The sequence below is a fragment of the Melanerpes formicivorus genome, unplaced genomic scaffold, assembly GCF_026170545.1.
Source record: "Melanerpes formicivorus ecotype bairdi unplaced genomic scaffold, bMelFor1.0.p_v2 SCAF_10, whole genome shotgun sequence".
Taxonomy (NCBI): Eukaryota; Metazoa; Chordata; class Aves; order Piciformes; family Picidae; genus Melanerpes; species Melanerpes formicivorus.
In genome coordinates, this window is record NW_027142362.1 from 2,661,858 (window position 1) to 2,679,659 (window position 17,802).

A 17,802-nucleotide genomic window follows, 5' to 3' on the forward strand; every position below is an offset into this window, starting at 1 on the left:
ATTTCTGAGGACTGTTTTACTTGAACCGCAATGAAAATGTCAGGACATAACACACTTTCTGATGTGGGTTTTATGAAAGGCACTCCAAAATCAACCATTATTTCAAGCACAAGTAATAAATAACCTTCATTATTCATTAGAGTGTGTATATGCATTTGTGTTTGCAAATACAGTGGTTTCCTGAGCAAAGAAGCCTTTAATCAAAAGACCCTTCACTCATTTAAGGAGGAAACAAATGGGCAGGCAGGAGGCAGGGAAAAAGGCATCCTCTCTAATCGCTGATGGAGATAATCTATAGAGTTCCTGCAATACAAGTAGTCCATCTTCCAGGCATAAACTTTAGATAAGATATAGGATGTGGAAAGATTCATGCAATATTGTGAAGCTACTTTTCATAACAGTCATTTGGACAAATTTTGTTTATGGTTTGTGCTGAACAAATAGAAGAGACCTTTCCCACAGCCTGTAAATCAGCCCTGTTGAAGAGTGTCTGGTCCAGAGCTATTCACAAGAACATTAACACCAGTGAAATCAGCTGGGTGAAATCAGCTGGGTGAAATCAGCTGGGTGAAATCATCTGCTGCTATTTACCTGTTCAGATTAGGAGGCTACACACTTCTGCAAACAGCTCCTCATATCCTCACTGTGTGAGAGGGTTAGGAGCTTCACACTGATGTAACCTGTGTGAGGGGTGCCTTTTATTTATGATGAGCCTTTGAAGAAAGACCATTTTTATGCTCAGGTAGCCATGCTGATGAGCTTCCGGCAGGTCAGTCAGAGTTTTGGATTCAAAACCAGAGCTTTGCCAAAATGCACTGATTTACTGGAGCTGTTTTTAGTTTGAAAGGGAAAATTGTTCTGAAAGAAAATTACAATTTTGAATACAAATTTGAATATTTTCCTGGCAATTCAGACACACGAATTACAGTTTCTGGAGCTGCCTTGTTCTGACAAAGTCAAAACAATTTTTGGTTTCAAATGCTTTTATTTTTGGGGGGTTAAAATTAAATTGGTGAAGACTTTGAAAGAAATCAAACAGAGTGTTCACTGTGAAACGGACTGAGATGTTGTTTCCTGCTGTTTCTTGTGCCTGCAAAGGGCATTTGCACTGTGAACTCTGCTGGTTTGGTGAAAGAGATGAAATCAGGAGAAAAAACTCTTTCCAGTAGCACTTCTCTAGTTATTTAAGAAGATGGAAATATGAGCCATAATGACCAACAATTTCAAATGAAGGTATGTGGGTGATGCTGGAGGATCAGATCAAACCAATTAAAGCACTGAGGAAGGACACCGGCTCCCCAGGCCCTAGATAACAGCTCAAAAAGGAGGGGAGAAGGAGGAAGAGGGCTTTCTCTTTCTCGTCTTTCTCTTTCTCGCCTCTTTCTTTTTCCCTGCTTCTGCTTTTCATAGTGGGGGCACTAATGAACTTTTCAAGTCCCATGAAGACAACCCTTGTGTTCTGATTAGTTGCCTTACTTTTAATGAATTGTTTTAATCAAGTTTCAAAGCAGGCACTCTATGCTTCATTGCAGCAGCCCAATGACAATGAGCCGAATGTTACCAAGACAGTGCATCTGATGGACTTTAATGGATTTTATGTGACAGTGTCTAGTGGCCTCATATTAGACATAGCTTTACAACAGAGAACCCATGGGGTTGCACTATGCATTTAACCTATACAAACTGTAAGGGTAAGGGAGAGGGAAGCTGGGGAGGGGGAGAGACTCTGAACCCTGAAGACCTTCAAAAGACATGCATTTCATACTAATAAGAAACAGTCTTCAGTCATTTTAGGTTTTGCAATAGCAGGCTCCCGTTGTGTTTTCTTAAGGAATGTCATGAGGATAATATCTCCAGGGCTTTTTGCAATAACATTCTTGAAACACAAAATTATCTGGAAAAATTAAGCTCTCAAGGAAATCTTGGCAGCACTGTAACATTTCCTGGCTTTCAGGTAGCGATTCTGAGTTGTGATCTCTTAAGTCCGTAACAATTTGCTATTTCTAATTTATTGCTTCATTTGTGACTGCTGCTACAGCAAGGTAAATTTATTCTGATTTGCACAACCTAAGTCTTAGCTCTGACAGTGACTAATTATTACCTGAGTTAAAATAATGAAAGTGTCGGAAAGTGTCCGAATGCAATTTGTTAGGAAAACATGTGGCATGCTGCGCTACCCAAGCCCAGAAAAGCCTAAGTGATCAGAAACCATGGAGAATTAAGAATTTTTCCCCCAAAGGTTACAAATCAATGTGGAAAATTTTCAGGGAATTGGAGTGCTGAAGGGTTCCATTCACTAGAGTATAAAATGCAGACCATACCTGTCTGGTTTCTTTTTTTTCCTTATTTGCTTAAGGAAAAGTCACTTTTTTCTTTCTTTTAGAAAGAATCTAAAAGGGTATTGTGATGGTGGCTTTGCCCAGTGAGCTTGCATCTGTTAGAGATGATTATTTGATACTACTTAAGGTATACATTGGATGAGGATTATCTTGCAGCTGTTCTTCTTCAGGGAAAACCCAAAACACAAACTCAAACCAAACCTAACACACAGAAAACAAAATCCGTGGCGAGAACCTGCACAAGCGTCAGCACCTTTAGCTGATGTAAGTAGCACATGATTTGGGTTTTTTTTTTGCTGGCTCAGGGTCAGTCCTGTGTTTTGTCAATTAAAGGCATGCCTTACTCACAGAATAGCTCAGCTCCAGCTGTGTAAAATGAATCCTGAAATGAAATGGCCAAATGATGTTAATGACTCTGCTTGTGAAAGTTTCTGAGGAATGTTAGCAGCTCTGGGGTAGAATTAGAAGGCATCTGACAGCTCTGTAGTTCTGGTGGTTCAAACAGCTCCATGCAAGCAGACAGGATATTAGCAAATTGAAATAATAATACAAAAAAATAATAAACAGCTATCTGGCTGAAATAACAGAGCAGCAGAAATGATCTGGGACTGCTTCAGTCAGGGTGTTTGTTACTCTTGTGAGCCATTTAAGCCACACTTTAAATTAAATTTATCTTAAACAGGATTTAATTTAGATTTAATAAGGCAATTGTTTTATTGTTAAGTACCAATTGGATGTCAACACATAATGTTTTCTAGAGTGATAGTTCTACTGTACCCTGAGAAGATAGTGGGACTACATAAAGGCTAACAACTTCACGTCTCGTAGCGATGTATCTATGTTTAGTATTACTTAATTACTTGTAATCTACTGTCTGTGTCTCAGGCCCTCATACCACAGGAATGTCCTGTATTATTAGAAGCTAGACAACCTGCATCTCTCATAGAATCATAGAAACCTGGAATGGCTTAGGTTGAAAGGGACCTTAGAGACCATCTACTCCAGCCTCCCTGCCCCGGGCAGGGGTGCCTCTCAACAGGACTTGGATGCTCAAGGCCTAATACTGCCAGGCAGGAGGCACCCACAGCCTCCTTGGGCACCCTAGTCCAGAGTCTCACCACCCTTATACTGAAGAAATTCTTCCTAAGATCCAGCTTAAACCTACTCTCCCTCAGCTTCAAACCATTCCCCCTTGTCCTATCGCTAGACACCCTAATGAAAAGTTCCTCTGCAGCCTTCCCGTAGGATCCATTTAGGTATCTGAAGGCAGCTCTAAGGTCCACCAAATGTCTTCTCTTCTCTTCTCTAGGCTGAACAATCCCAGGCCCTTCAGCATAATCTCATAGTAGAGGCTTTCCAGCACTTGGATCATCCTTGTGGCTCTCCTCTGGACTCACTCCAGTGGAACTGCACCCTTCTTATGATGGGGACACCAGACCTGGACACAGTATTTGAGATGGGGTCTCACAAGATCAGAATAAAGGGGAAGAATCACAGTAAGGGGGAAGCATCACAATCTCATCCTATACCTAACACACCTGCCAGACCTCTGGGGAGATATGATAATATTAATTACAACATATTGATTGATTTCTACTTTACATGGACTGCCTGAATTCCATTTAAATACAAAATTAACCGTATTGAGGGCACAATGTGGATTGTTGTTGTGATAGATAATTGTTAATTGTGTCATGATACATCAGATATTTTTAAGGCAACGTTTCTCATTTGCTAGCAGCAGCTGCATATAGAAAATGTGCTGAGGATCTGTTTTAATTATTCATGTTTGATCATGGGCAGTGCTTTTCTGCCTTGAGAGGAAGGAGCAACGCATATCTGGGCACTTCAAAACAATGAAGGACACCACGTATACCTTTTCACACAGAGTCCATGCATGGGTTTTTTGATGGTTATATGGAAAACAGAGATGTCAGCACATCATTCTGCTGGTTTGCTAATTTCTGCTGTGTGTACAATACATCTACGGGTCAGGCAATTAAATTGCTAATAATATTTGTACTAATTATTGCTATTAAAACCTATCAGTAGCATAATATTAGTGTCAGTAGTATTGCTATTATCCAAATAGATTTAATTTTTCATTTTATGTGACAAAAAATAGCATTATTTTTGATTCTTCCCTACACCTCTGAAGGGATTAACATCTAATTTTGCAAGACACTGCTTTCAAAGGAAAAACCCCAACAGCAGTCTCTTGACTCATCTTCACTTCCACTTCGTGCCTGCTTTCTGCAAATCACCCAAACTTCTAGAAGGCAGAATCCAAGAGGAATCTCCATGAAAGCAGCAGTGCCAGTGCAGCCTGGTGAGTATTTGCAAATGATGAATTTGTAAAGACAACATTTATTATTAAAAGCTTGGTTCTACGAGTCACACTCATTTGATCAAAGAAGGGAAACAACTCTGTGTGATTCACACACCCAGCAAAAACTAATCATCAGACCCCAGAAATATGATTTCTAATCTCTGACTACACTGAAAAAGCAAACAGCTGTTCAAAGAGAATTCCTTTACTGAGAAAGAAGATGGGACCCAGAGCTGGGGGAAAAACACCAAATTCTTGTGTCATTGAGGTCACTTGGGAATTTCTACCTGGGCTGGGTCACAGGCAGTGTGCTCTGACCCTCTTCTTGTAGGAGAGAGTGAGCACTGGCTGTTTCAGTGCTGTCTTGTACCACTTGTGATGAAGTAGTGGTTGGAGTGTCATGCAGCCATTTCCAGTGGTAATGAGCCCAGCTGAAGAAGTCCCTGCTCTTTTGCCCCTTATTCACCATTCCCATCCCTGCAGCACGTCCCAATTCATAGCTGGATATCCCTTTGGTCAGGCAGCTTGTTGTGTGGCATCTTGCTACACTAAATTATGGAAACATTGTGAGTCTGGAACACAGAGTTTACCTTTTCTTTTTGGTGAGGATCACTGAGAGGAGGTTATTATGTTCTTAGGTCTAAGATAAGAACCTGCTACAATGCATAAGGCAAAGGCTGCTCCAAATAATGGGGAGCACCAGAGAGCCTGAAGCATTGCAGATCCTTACAAGAGGCCCCAGTATGGTGAGTAAAATTTAGGCACCCAAACCTCTGAGGACTGTATTGAACAGTCACACTGTGGCTTTGTCTATCCAGCTCAGCTGTGAGGTGGTTTCCAGCTCAGAGGGGATGAAGGCAGTGGTCTGGCATCTTCTGGACTGATGGCCCCAGTGTGTGGGGTGGGGGAGGAGGCTCTGCACAGTCCAATGCCCAGCACAGAGAATGAGCATAGCGTGAATGGCTGGAAGCAATCTGTGCCAGTAATGAGCAGCCAATTAATTGATTATTGAAAGTATAACTGAATCCTATGCCTCAGAGAAATCTAAAATATAGTAACTGCTTGCTTTATTGACAGTGTTCATGCCACATTTAGTAGCTGGTATGTAAGAAGTAGCTGGACAATTTTGTTACACTTAATATGTTTCAGAACACAGCGTAAAACACTGTAACATCTATTGAGCAGTACCTCTGGGAACAGGCTTTATTATTAGATTACATTATACAAGATTAGGCTAGTCAATAAGGGATTTCTTTCACACAGCCTGCCATCTGAAATACCTGGGTTTCCCCCCTTGTCATTTATTTATTTATTTATATTTTCAAATTACTTCAAGGCCTTCTTTGTAGGACCTTAGCTACAATATACCCATGAATCATAAAACTGACAAGCCCCAGGGCTGCGTGGTCTCTGCATGTGAGATACCAGGCCCAGAGATAAAGGTGCTCTACAGGTATATAGTGACAGGGGTGGACTCTAGATAAACAACAAGAGCAGTTATAAGATGGGAAGTGCCAGGCAGGTTGTGCAATCAGAATGCAAATTGTAAGGGCCGAGATGCAGAGGCCTGGCTCTGCTTGGACTGTCAAGCAACAGGGAAACAAAGATAATGTATCAGTCTGGGTCAGATCTTGGGTTATTTAGATCTGCTTTAGCTCCTAGCTGCAGAGCAGGGTGAGGAAGCAGGAGGGTTTCAGCCAGGCTTTGGCACCTGGGTAAAGCCCTTGGGGAATTCAGTTTCCTCATAAGTTTAATTCAAAACTCTATTTTCTCATCAAACAATTTACTGATTGGTTTATAATTAGAAACACAAAATCATAGAATTATAGAATCATGGAATGGTTTGGGGTTGGAAGGAACATTTAAATGTCATCTAGACCAACCCCTCCTGCAGAGAGCAGGGACATCTTCAATGAGATCAGGTTGTTGAGACAGCCCCATCCAACATGACCTGGAGTATATCCAGGGATGGCACATCTGTCACCTCTCTGGGTAACCTGTGCCAGTGTTTCACCACCCTCCCTGTAAAAGATTTCTTCCTTCTCTTTAGTCTAAATCTACCCTTTTTTAATAGGTGCTCTTTAAATACTGAAAGATCTCTCTGGAACCTTCTCTTCTCCAGGCTGAACAACCCCAGCACTCTCAGCCCTCTGATGATTTTGGTGGCTTCCTCTGGACCCACTCCAATAGTTCCATGGCTTTCATGTGCTGAGGACTCCAGAACTGAACACAACACTGCAGAATGGAGTAGAGGGGGAGAATTTCCTTCTTCAGGCTGCTGACCACACTGCTTTTGAGGCAGGCAAGGATACAGCTGGTCTTCTGGACTGCGAGTGCACATCCCCAGTTCGAGTCCAGCTTTTCATCCACCAGTTTGAAAGGAAAAGAGTAAGTGTATCACGAAATGGCCCAAGTCAGGGCAGCAAACTGCTATCTTGATCTTCCTGAATCTTCTCCCTGCTGTATTAATCTTCTCTGCCTTTGTCCAGAGCAGCACAGCATGCAAGGCCAAGGCTGGATGGTAGAGTCCAACCCACTCAAGCTGGGACTGGGCAGAGCTCTTGGGGGATTTTCAGGACAACTCAATCCCTGCCTGGGCAAGAGTTCCCAGCTTGTGAGTCTGAATTCCAGATTTTGGTGCTTGTAGAATGCTGAGGTACTATTTTGGTACCCAAACCCATTTTGAACATATGTCTGCTGAATTACATTGCTGAAATATCGTGAGAATCAAGCACGCTGCTTTTCTCAATGATTTCTGGTGCTATTCACACATTTTTCCCCCTTTAAAATACACATTGCACGTTGCACTGGATCTGTTGTTGGCAATTTCTCTCTCTTAGTCCTAAATTAAAAATCTCCTTCAGCTGCTGACTCTGTCCATATGAGCAACTTCCATTCAGATTTCCTAGATGAAGAAGACTTGTGGCCTGCTTTGCTACTCTAACTGGAAATGAATATGAATTGAAAGGACTATATTTCTATATTTAAGAGCAGTTTCCTCTGTTTTTTTGCCTATGAGGATTTTTCTTCTCTTGTATAACCAAATTTCCTTGCAAGATTGACATTTCAGGAAAGGGGCAGAGGCAGACAGGTGACTACAGATGAAATTGGATTTCTGCAACCTTCCATTGTAAAGGTCAACCTTCCACAGTGGGTTTCCAGCTGGCGGTTCCTGTCTTGGTTTCAAACACAGGTGAAGTACTTCACGTGCCCAGGTACTCCTAAAATCTTCTTAATTATTGATTTGGTTTTTTCTTTCTTGGAATGTTTAATAGAGGGGGGAAAAAAAGTTAGTTATGCTGTTGGTTTTGCTGGAGGCTTGCAGTTGGCAGGGAAGTGAGATCAGACCAGGTATGGTGGGAGAAAGGACTGGAGAATGGTCCTTTGCTTCCTTTGGCTTCCTGCACCTGTGCAAATCTGAGCCATAGTGGCCTGGAAGTTGCAACCTGTTGCAACATTTGAGGAAAACAGAAAATCTCCAAGTACTGACACAAGCAGACAAGAAACTCCCCAACTGGAGGGCAATATTGCTTACTTTGAGCAGCATCTGGCAGTGACTTTGATGAGGAAACCAAAGGAATAACTCCAATAATTTCTTTTTTCCCCATGCTGGCCAGTGGGTTGCCATGGACACTCTGTTCTGACCAAAACACAGCCTCTGCTGCAATGTTAGCGAGCTGTCAAATAACCAATTGGGTGTCAGAAATTGATAGCCAGTAATTAACTGATAGGTTTATAATTAAGCAGAGATGCCCCCGAACAGCGATGCTTGGATTGGAATTCAAATTCTGACTTTTTTCCAAAATTCAGGGGCAAAAGAGAGTGACAATTTGGGTTCAGTCCCATCTTTATAATTAAACAATGATTTTTGACAGGAGGGGAAACTCCAGCAGTTAATGACTGACTGCAGGAGTTGAGGGCCTGAGGCAAAGCTGAGGGCTTTTAATCCAGGTGGTCATTAACTGCCTGGGAATGCCTGACCCTGAGGTTAATTGTTTCTATTTTAAATCATGAAAATAATATACACATATAACAGACTCCCTGCTTCCTTCTTTTCTGCTGTACATGTGTGTTACAAATATAAATACACTGTCATTTTATGCATAGAAAATGATGAAAGCTAAGCTGTTTGGATGTTCCTGATGTCTTTGCTGAAGGGTTCAGGCACCTGTAATATTCTCATGATGATCCGCTCTCTCCAACCAGAAAATATGACCCACAGCCTGGCCAGAAGGGACCAACTGGGAAAGGTTCTGGCTTGGGGTGTTCAAGGAACAGGATGGCTCAGCAGGGTTTTCAAAAGTACTTGTGCTGTCTCTGATTCACAAATCCCCAGATTTTGGGAGCTGGTCTAATTTTGATTAAATCTGCTGATTTAATGAGACCTCTCTGCAATTCTGCACATTCTGGGAGTAAGGCACAAAGCCACTTTTAAAAGCTTTTTGTATACTTTTAACTACCTGATCTTTCCTTGGCTTTTAGTGCTGGCTGCTCAGCATTGTGCAGGATCAGGCCCTCAGAAACCAGCAACACTTGATTTTCAGCGCTAACTCTACCAAAGAAGCCATAAGGAATTAGGCACAGCCTGTAAATCCAGGGAAAGGCAGAAACTCTGAGTAGGTGACACGCAACACCCCGGAGCAGGCAAACCCAACAGTCAGTGGATACCTCATCTGAACCAGAAAGCATTACGTTGTGGTTCATTTAGATGTATTTTCTTCCCCAGGTCTCTCCCTCTCTCCCTCCCCTTGCTTTCCCTGTTTTTTAAAGAGACATATGTCATCATTGCCAGTTCAGTTTCCTGTGTTTAACCCTTGCTATATCTAGCCTGATTACTCCTAATAAAGCTTGACAGTTGGAGGGTTAATCCAACCCTTGGTCTCATGGTTTCTTCTCAGGAAACAATCTGTCCCTGAGAGCTTTCTGGCCTGTTGCAAGGTTATATCCCCCTGGGGTGCCATCAGCTGCCAGCCAGGGCTCCTTTCCCATTGTCTGCCAAATGGCCACCAATTAAGTCAACTGTTCCCCAATTAGAATTTTGAGGAATTTATCTTGTTCCTCGTGTGTTCAAACTCCCAAGCAAGGGCAGCGCTCGGAGTCGGTTACAAGGGATTTTTCTTCCCCCCCCTCCCCTTCCAGAGTGAGAAGGGGAGGGAAATTAAATAAATAAATAGCATCTCTTTCCTGTAATGGGATACTCCTGGGTTTTTCCTGCGGCCCATTCACACAGCTTAATCCTGGGATATGTGATGAGAACCTATAACATGTATTACTCTTCCATCAGTCTTCCTTTCACCTGGACCACTGTGGCTGATAGTTTTACTTTTTCTTTTTTAATCAGTGCTGTTCTTAGCAAATTTTTGTTGCTGTGACATCAACTCTACATATAATGAGATTTCCTGAATTAAAGGGAGAAAACAATGACTTTAAGTTCAATTGGTCCAAAGCCAAATGTGTGAAGGGTTGTTGGGGTTTTGTGTTGATTTTGGATTTCTGTGGGTATTTTTTTCTGTTTCTTTTGGGTTTGGTCCTCCCCCCCTGTGAAATTTCTTAACTGATTGTTTACATCTTTTATTGGTGAATTAAATTCTGGGCTCTGGGTCACCTTTAATATGGGAAATGCAAAGTCTGGCAAAGTTATCAGGATAATATCCTTTAAACTAGATAGACAAAGATCTGATTGATCCACTCTAGACAAATAGGACCTTTGGCTTTCTTCCTGAGAGAGTGTGTGAAGGTCTTCTTCAGCAAACTCTTTATGTACCTCAACTGCCCTTACCATGAAGGAATAAACCCCTTAACTGTAGTGCTATGGGAAGACTGTGCTAGGTTGGGCATGGTGTCACCATCAATCCTCACATCTGGATGTTTTGTTCAACAGAAAGAAAGAAGTTAAAGTCTCTTTCTAAAACTACTAAAGAAAAGGAAAGAATTACAATGTGTGATTGGGGATGCAAGGATCTCCTGCCTTTGATTTGTACTTTTAAGGGGAGATCTCATTGCCTGCTCTACAACTACCTGAAAGAAAGTTGGAGTGAGGCTGGTGTTCCCAAGAAACTAGCAATAGGATGAGAGGAAACGGGTTTAAATTGTACCAGGGGAGGTTTAAGTTGGACATTAGGAAAAACTTCTTTATTGAGAGAGTGGTGAGCAGTTGGAACAGGCTGCCCAGGGAGCTGGTGGAGTCACCATCCCTGGAAGTGTTCAAGAAGCTGTAGACATGGAGCCTCAGGACAGGGTTTAGTTGTCATGGTAGTTGAGTTACTGTTGGACTCAATGATCTTACTGGTCTTTTACAGACTCAATGATTCTATGATTCAGATATTGGTGCACAACACCACAACTCCTTTTTGGTTTCCTTGTGTTTGGGCCTCCAGTTCTGGAGTCTGAACAAATGCCAGGTTTCAGAGTGACCTTTGGGATTGACAATGAAAAATTCCTTTTTCACAAGGTATTCACTCTGCTGTTAAACAAGTTCACTGAAATGTGGTCCTGGGTCATTCTGCTTATGAAGCTTCCACCCTTTTCTGGTGATCCTTTGCTGCGCTTGGCTCCATAGTTTCTGACTCCCTCCTGGTGCGGCATTAAGTGATGTGACTAAAAATGTAACCAACATCTGTCATGTGCATGTTGTCTTCTCTGGTTTTTCTTATTTTCTTTTTTTTCCCCCCCTTTTTCCAGAGACAGTCAACTGTTTTGTTTGGGATTGCTTAGGGAAGATTTTTAGCTCTCATTTTCACACATTTCCTTCTTATTACTGAAAATAAGGCAAATTCACTCAGCTCACATCTGCTTCTAAGTGTCACCAATTTCCTACAAGTTCAAAAACATGAGGCAAGATGGAGATAAAGATACATAAAATCGAGCTGCCAATCCACTTTTCTCTAGGGTTTATGTATGATTTCATCTGAAGTTGTGTGTTTGGCCATCCAGGTTTGCTTTCAATCATGACAAAGGATGGCAGGTCTGATCCTGCATGGGAGAGAGTATTGCAGAAGTTACTTTGAATCTGCACAAATAAAACTGAGATCCTTTAGCACCATTTTAAAGTCCTGTAGTCTCTTTCTTATTTAAATGAAGGCAAATTGCGGTGATGTGCATGGAAAATTGAGATGCACAAAGCTTTGCAAAACGTTAGAGATCTCTGGTATTTTTTAATTGTAATTTTTGTTTTGGATCAAGATGCAGAGCTATTCCAGGAAGAAGGGTGAGCACATGTCCCAGATGTTGTATAACTGCAGCAAAGAGAAATATATAAACATGCTACCCTTGAGGATGGGAAGTGGAGGAAGTTAGTGAAAAAATATAGCACAGTAATAATATCAAAAGAACAGGACAGCAAATTATGGCTGTCTCTGGTCAGATTTAATTGGGCTTTCCTCAATATAGTGAAGAGTGGTTGAGGAATTTCTTTGCTTGCCATAAAGCTCCCAGCAGTCCCCCCAGACTGCACTCAGCTCCAGTCCCATGGAAGTGAGTACATAATCTTTACCCACACATCAATACCCAGCTCCCACATCAACCAGAAGGAAGCATGCACCATTAAAGAGGTTAATTCCCGTGTGTTAAAACAGACTGTATTTATTGAGGAAATGCAAGTAAGCATTTTAATAGAAAATTGAAAACCCATTGGGCCAGATTCTCCTCACATTGCCTTTAAATCAGTGCTGCTCGCTTCACTCAAAGCTGCATTTTTAGTTTTGGTTTGGTTTTTTCCTGTGGTGCAAGTAATTTTCCCCTTGTTCCTAAACACATCACTGATCTCCCTAAAACTATTCTTATCAACCTGGGCTACTTCAACTTGGGAAACTCCAAACTGCTGGTGTACTTCAAGCACTCAAACACATCCTCCCTGCTCAGCTTCCCCCTCTTGCATGTCCTCGCAGTGGCTCTGTGCACATCTCGTGGGTGTGCAAATTGCACGTGGTTTGTTTTGCCTCTCCATACAATCCTCAAGTGAAAAAGCAATGCTCCTTTTTAGAGATGCAGGCTTTATTTTCCTGTAGCCATGCTCCAGGCAAGTTCTTTGGCATATTCCATCTCTCCCTTCAGGAAAAATAGTGTGTGGAGGGGGGCAGGGGACCCAACACAGGAGATAGTGAGCTCACAGTACTGCAGTTGCATCCCAATTCACTTGCTGCAACACAGCTATGTAAAGGATGTGCTGCTGGGAAGTTCTGTCCATACTTTAGCTATGCCAGGAAGATTAAAGGCCTTGGGTTTATTTTCTTTCTTAGTTTGGCTGTTTGATTTTATGTCTTCTTTTTCCTTTGGAAAATGCTTACTTGCCATGCTTCAAATAGAGACAGGAATCTCCTCATGTTAACCTGTGCAGGATACCCTCATGTTCTAAATAACCAGTGCCAATCATCTCCTTTAGCTGGTAATGATGACTGCTCCACCAAAGAGTGTTGCTTAGGGGAGGGGTTCCCAAAATCCTGTTCATGATGCATCATAACTGTTGGACTTAATGATCTTAATTAAGGTCTTTTCCAATCTAAATGTTTCTATGACTCTATGATAGGATCTCCACCTGGGAGCTAGCCTAGTGCTAACTACTGGGGCATTGAGATTCCTATGTTTGTCTTCTCTAACCAGGCCTATTGATACACCATCCTTTTAGGAGGGGTCTCAGCAAAACATCCCTCTTGATGGAGCTCCTGCAGGGGCTTTTGCTGGCTAAGGAGTGGATACAGGATGTATCAGCTCTGCACCAGCTCAGTGCCACCATGCCTGGAGGAAAGACTGCAATTGCTGCCGCATAAGCAATGAGTTGGTTGTGTTGAGAAGTGCTAAAATAAAAAGAGTCTTTGTGGGCCCCACACAAAGGCCTCCTGGTTGCTCTTTAAGAGCTCTGCTTGAGCGTGCATTGGCCCTGCTGGCTGCATCTCTGCCTCCTTGGCCCGGCCTTAATGCACACAAGGGCAGTGGAGATGCTCTCAGCAGCAGGAAGAGCAACTGAAAGCCAGATGTTTTGAGGGCAGAACGGCATGGATGTACTGATGGTGACACAGCTCTGCAGGCCCAAAGAGGGCTTTCTCAGGCCTGTGAACATCATTAACTGTGACAAACAGAAAATTGTTCCCTAGCCAACATCTTAAGTAGATTTACAACAAGTGATTTATTTATGTGCAGTTAGTAACAACCCCAAGGCATTATGGGTTTTTTTTTTATATATATATAAAATTAAACCCCAGAATTTGGCTCAGTTGCTCTGAGAAACAAAAAAGCCCTCCCAAGCACTTTGGCAAAAACTAGGTTTGGCTTTTAACAGACTTATCGTGGTCAAGAGCTGTGCACTCAAAATGCGGTGTGGAATCCTTCTGGAAAGAGGCTGAAACTGGTCTTGGGTGGGTTCAGGACACCTCACTGTGACGGCGTGGGGGGGATGCTGATCTCAGCACACCTCCTCCTGGTCGTGTGAAGAAGTGGTGTCAGTGACATCCTCTGTGGGAGTCAGATGTTGCTGCCAATCTGATAAGGCAACAGGTGCCCGATGTGCACCCGAGGCACTTGATAACTCATGTCAACAAAAGGAAACAGAGAGTCTGCAGTGACAGAACGAAGAAAAGAAAACTCAGACCCAGGGCTGCAATTTCCTATGTTGTTTGTTACCTCTCACTTGTCACTAGAGCTTTGACACCTTCAAGGCCAAATCTGTTTTTTCCTTAATTTCCCTATTCTATTTTTCTATTTACTTGCTCCAAGGTTACAAAGTGGTTTGGGTTTGTTTTTTATCTTCTTTTTCTGTCTAACCCCATCCTGGGGAAGCCGGGTAATCTTTCTCACAAGATACATTTTACCTTGAAAGGAAAAAAAAAAACCCAACAGATAGGCAAACAACTCCCTGTTTAAACCAGAAGGATTTTGATAATCATGCAACCCCAGAAAATAGGATACTTATTTAATTGGAGTTAGTAATCCCTGAGCTTTTCAGGGTAGAAACTCAAATTCTCTCTTTGTAGAGCTCTGTATGGCCCATTTTCACTTGCCTCTACACCACTGTAATAGTGCCAAAAATTAAACCACGTTAGACTAACTTTAGACTAATTTTCTAGTCTTCCTCTTAAGAACTACTGAAAGATCACAGAGTTCCTCTGGCATTTGGTAACTTGAAAAGAAACTTGATATAATAAAATTGCTACCAATGCACTACCCCACTGTGACATTCAATTTAGAGGGATAAGTGGGAATGTGCAATCCATTCGTGGTAATTTAAGTGGATGTTTTGATTGGGTTATGTAAGTATATTTGTGTTTGCCCGTGTGTGCGTGCATATATGCCACAATTTGTCAAGAGAGGTCACTACATAAAAGTGAATTTAAACTTAATTTTACATTCTTGGTAAAAGTTCAAAGGCTAAGTTCAGTTTAACCTTGGCTCAGCAGAGCTTTTTCTTCTGATTTTCCAGTCTGATATGAAAATTGCTTGTGAAATAAAGACAAACACAGGTTAGCCTGAGAAGGCATTAATAACCCAATCCTTACATGTTTGTACAGAAGACGGGTACAATCCAGTGTTGATTGCTTCTTAGCTTCTCTTTGCTTTCACAGGAAATCCTGGGAGATAATACCAGCTCGTCAAAACCATGCACTGGAGCATTGTGCACCCACAAACAAACACTGGCGACACTGCAAGGCACAGCTCGTGAGGGTTCACGTGTGTCTGACTGACCTCTCCAGATACACAAGAAGAATTATCCTTGCAATAACTCACTCTGGGCGTTTCCCAACCCCCAGCTTGACCATTTTCCCAAACACATGATTTAAAGTGTACCTCACAGGGCATTTTTCAAATTTTCTTTGAAATAGAAGGGAGCCTAAAAGATTATTTTACGAGATAAACTTAGCAATGAGTTTTCCAGGCTAAACAAATAAGAATCCCATGGGAACTAAGCATTTGGGACACATTCAAGCAAACACTGCAAAGTTTTGACTAATGCCAAGTTCTTTGGAGATCGGGGGGTGTGTGTGTGTGTCTGTGTGTGTACTATGTGTTTGTATAGTCAACAATCTCAGAGCAATATGGTATGCCAGTTATTAATTCTGCTCCTTGCAGATGGCTTCATTATGTGTATTTAATTTCAGTACTTAAGCAAACACACAAGAGCAAGGCTTACAAACTGCTTTAGGATACAGTGGTTGTGTACAGTCAAACGGAACGGAAACGGAACGGAAACAACTGATAGCGCTCGCTGGGGTTGGAGGTAAATCTGTATTGATGGGATTAAGCCATTCAGAAGCATCCCTCGACTTGAATAGCCCTAAAGCCCCACCAATTGCTTTGTCTGCGGTGTCGAGAAGGTACTGATCACTAGAGCCTTAATTTGCTGCAGCAGTTAAGTGCTCCAATTCCTCAGCGCAATAATTGCCACATGTTGAGTGTGCAGATGTCTAAACACGTGGGAGCACTTCCCTTTCCCAAAGACAAATGAAGATTTTCATTTTGTTTTGTAAACGTGTCAGGATTTATCACTTAGTCATGTGTCATGCATTAGGGTGTTTATACAATACAGCTTTCCACACCCTGGTTCTGGACTTCTATGATTTCAACAACAAGGCTGTGGAGTAACAGGACTTTGCCAAACCTTCCCCTTTTAACCCAAACCTTCAGCTGGGTTAAAGAGAAGAGTGAGCTGAGGCTTCCTAGGAAATGGTGAATATGGTTCTCCCCAAGAGTGAGAGAAGTGGGATTCACCTATATCCCGAAAGAGTGTTTGATGAAGAGACATCAGCAGACAGACAGACAGATATGGAAAAAAAAAAAGAAGAAAAGGGACAAAAATAAAGTAGAAAGAATGATGTCCACCAGCAGCAATTATCTGCATTTCTCCTTGCTGCACTGCCACTGTGATGAATTGCACCTGGAGCCTCTCCTCAGCCTCCATGTCCCACTCAAACACTGAATATTTGACGTTTTGGATGTTCCTTTTCATATACTTGGCCACACTTTAAAGCAGTTTGTTTTGAAGTTTGAGTATGCAACATCTTATCAGAGCTGGGCTGAAGCTCTGGGATGCAAACAGGAATGGGCAGAAGCTGGGAAATTTGGGGATGGCTTGGGAACCAGGCCTAAAGTTTCTTTAATTTCAATTTCAGTTCCATGTTGATATTGCAGGTATGGAGATTCTCTCATCAGGACTGAGATCCAGATGTGACCGTTCCTAAGCAGTGACGAATCTGTGGTTCAGGGTCCCAGTATACAGTCTGTCTCAGAAAGACTCTACAAAGCCAAAGCTAGCTGCTAAGATGGCAAAATAGCCAATGTGTTTCTAATAAGCTTTTGTCTTTTTGGATCTGAAAATAAAGATAATAAGAGTGTCTAAGAAGGGAAGTGTCCCTCTCTACTCTCTTACCCGTTTGGGGCTGATACTCTTTTTTGTTAGCAGAAGGGGTGGAGGGACAAAAAAAATCAACAACCCAAACCAACAGTTATTTATCTGTTACCAGACAAAGACTGTAAAGAAATCCAAGAAGAGCATCCCAGCACAAAAGCCTGAACTTTTTGACCTCTCAGGCCTCAGGCCTGGACAATTGGCCAAGCTGGGCTTTTTCCTGAGAACAGCCCGAGGGCAAAGGCTGAGAAAAGATGCACATTGTTTCCTCTCACCATCCATTAAAGGCAAAGGCTGAAAGGCAAAAGGATCTTACCAGGTTATAGCAGTGCGGAGAGTGCAGCCTGACACTCATTTTCAAGGTAATGTAATAAAAGGGAAAAAAGTGAGTTGTAGAGATCTTAATTCTTTAAAATTTAAAAGCTAATTTTGTGTCTTTTAGTCAATTTCCTATGCAGGAAGGAAGAATTTATTAACTGACTTCTGATGTTAAATGGAGTGCTAATGGGCAAGTACAACAATTCAACAGGTGCCAAGTAGAAATATAGAGACATTATATCAATATTAATCTTAGAGCCTTGCAAAAGCCTTGGTAGGGGGTTTTATTAGGTAGGTTGTTACGGGAGCACCCCTGCCACCTGCAGAGTGACAGGAGGGTTTGGGTATCCTGTTTAAAGTGGTTGATTGATCACGTTGCAAAGTGTTTTAACAGAAGGTTATGAATTTTGTGCCATTGGAAATTGTTTGTTGATAGAAGTTGTCCTGAGCTGGGAGCTCCTTCTGCAAGAGATGACTTTGAG